Source organism: Symphalangus syndactylus, chromosome 20 (assembly GCF_028878055.3).
Source record: "Symphalangus syndactylus isolate Jambi chromosome 20, NHGRI_mSymSyn1-v2.1_pri, whole genome shotgun sequence".
Lineage (NCBI taxonomy): Eukaryota > Metazoa > Chordata > Mammalia > Primates > Hylobatidae > Symphalangus > Symphalangus syndactylus.
This window is the reverse complement of record NC_072442.2, coordinates 61653063-61656008: the sequence shown is the minus strand read 5'-3', so window position 1 is coordinate 61656008 and position 2946 is coordinate 61653063. Positions and strand designations below refer to the sequence as shown.

General features: G+C 40.4%; 1 pseudogene; it reads left to right on the top strand.

Annotated features, from left to right (window-relative positions):
* The first annotated feature begins 924 nt into the window (after positions 1–924).
* LOC129469969 (large ribosomal subunit protein uL23-like) lies at positions 925–1400 on the top strand (annotated as a pseudogene).
* Positions 1401–2946: the final 1546 nt, after the last annotated feature.

Here is a 2946-nt window from a genome sequence, read left to right as displayed (position 1 = left end):
AGAAAAATGACAGATTACATACAGGGGAATAACAACTCAAATGACCATGTACTTCTCACCAGATACTATGGAGGCCAAATAACATTTGTAATATACTGAAGGAAAAAATGAACTGTCAACCCAGAATTCTACTTCCAATGAAAATAGCCTTCAAGAATTGGGGCAAAATAAAGAAATTTTCAGATAAAAGAAATCTATAAGAATTCATTGCCAGCTGGGTGCGGTAGCTCACTCCTGTAATCCCAGCACTTTGGGAGACTGAGATGGGCAGATCACCTGAGGTGAGGAGTTCGAGACCAGCCTGGTCAACCTGGTGAAACCCTGTCTCTACTAAAAATACAAATATTAGCCAGGCCCAGTGGTGGGTGCCTGTAATCTCAGCTACTCAGGAGGCTGAGGCAGGAGAATCACTTGAACCCAGGAGGTGTGGGTTGTAGTGATCCAAGATTATGCCATTGTACTCCAGCCTCTGTGACAGAGTAAGACTCCATCTCAAAAACAAACAAACAAACAAAACAAAACAAAACAAAAAACACCACCAACAACAAAAAGAATTCATTGCCAAAAGACCTACACTACAAAATAAAATGTGCTTTAGGCTGAAGGGAAATTAAAATGTATGGAAAGACCTTCAATAAAAACTCTGGACACTAAAGCTCAGGTGAGCTGCCTGGCAGGTGATCATACATCAATGTGCTAGGAAGGTGCTGCATCCCCAAGCATAAATTAAAATGGAATTCGAAAAAATATTCAAAGAATCCAAAAGAAGGCAAGAAAGGAGGAACACAGGAACAAAAAACAAGAGGCATACAGGAAAAATGACAATAATGTTGCAGACCTAAATTCAACCATATCAACAATCATATTAAACGTTAATATACTAAGCACTCCAATTAAAATACGGAATTGGACCCCGTTCACAAGATGGCGCCAAAAGCGAAGAAGGAAGCTCCTACCTCTCCTAAAGCCGAAGCCAAAGCAAAGGCTTTAAAGGCCAAGAAGGCAGTGTTGAAAGGTGTCCACAGCCACATAAAAAGATCCACAAGAAAAGAAGATCCAGCCACCTTCTGGCAGCCCAAGACACTGTGACTCTGGAGGCAGCCCAGATATCCTCGGGAGAGTGCCCCAAAGAGAAACAAGCTTGACCACTATGCTATCATCAAGTTTCTGCTGACCACAGAGTCTGCCATGAAGAAGACAGAAGAAAACAACACACTTATGTTCATCGTGGATGTTAAAGCCAACAAGCACCAGATCAAACAAGCTGTGAAAAAGCTCTATAACATGGATGTGGCCACAGTCAACACCCTGATCAGCCTGATGGAGAGAAGAAGGCATATGTTGAACTGGCTCCTGATTACGATGCTTTGGACGTTACCAACAAAATTGGGATCATCTAAACTAAGTCCAGCTGGCTAATTCTAAATATATGTATATCTTTTCACCATAAAAAATATGAAATTGGAAGTAGCTCCCCAACTTACTGCTTGCTGAAGAAAAGGCATAGATCATCCATTCCCATTGCTTCCATACTCATGTGAAATATTTGGTATTTATCTACCCAAAAGTAATATGCTGTTCCACTCCCCTGTACTCTGCCTTCTGCCTCGAATGTCCTTCCTATCTCATACCACCCTCACCTCCAGCATTCAACACACACACACACACACACACACACACACCACACACACACACTTACACTCCCTCATGTCTTACCTTTCCATGAAGGTGATATGATCTGACCACTCCACTTACTCCAATTAAAATAGATCATATCTATGCATGGGTGAGATTATATCTTGCTATGCAAGCTCACGAAGAGCTGAGACTTCATTTTGTTTGTGATTGTAGCCCCTGAGCCAGGTGTATATAGGCTATTTAGCTATCAAAAAATTAATCAGTAATCAAAATTAAGTAGTGAATATGGTAGGCTGTTCTCCACGAATACAATTTATAATAACAAACTTGAATAGGGGAGTAATTCAACCGAGACTATGCCCTCTGCTTTATAAAATAATATCCTGCCAACTTGGCGTGACATTATATTTTTTTTCCTGACCAATACTGACATATTTGCTCAAGCAAATTAATATTCTTCCTTTGATTCATTTTGTTTTGGAGGAAATAAGTTCACATGTCAATGTAAAAGCTGATCCTTACAACCTCTCCTCCAAATGAATTTTCATATCTTCATGATAACAAGATAATTAAGGAACAATAAACTTTTCTTTAATTTTGTCTTTCTTTTTTTTTTTTTTTTTTTTTTTTAGACATAACCCTGGCCTTCTGCATGGAGCCTCATTACTGAGATAGAAAAACAATGATGTGCTGCTAAATATTTAACAACCAGATCTTGGGGATGGGGATATACTCTGATTTGTAGCATTTGCCCATTTCCATGGTTTAAATACTCTCACTATGACCAATTTTAAGGTATCAGCATGACCTTACAAATGGAACATTAAGAAGAGATGGACGGATCAGGCCCAGTGGCTCATGCCTGTAATCCTAGCACTTTGGGAGGCTGAGGCGGAAGGATCACGAGGTCAGGAGTTCAAGACCAGCCTGGCCAAGATGGTGAAACTCCGTTTCTACTAAAAATACAAAAATTAGCCTGATGTGGTGGTGGATGCCTGTAATCCCAGCTACTCCGGAGGCTGGGGCAGAGAATTGCTTGAACCCGGGAGATGGAGGTTGCAGTGAGCCGAGATGGCACCACTGCACTCCAGCCCGGGTGACAGCGAGACTCCATTTAAAAAAAAAAAAGAAGAAGAAGAAGAGATGGACACAATATCTCAGAGCCAGTGTGAATCATTGTAAGAAAGACAACGTGATGTCAAGGACAGGGTAGGAAGAAATACTTATAAGTTTCCATTTTTAAAAATTAAAACACTAGTTATTCTCTAAAATGAGAGTCTGAGTGGCTGTTCATTACCACAACTTAAC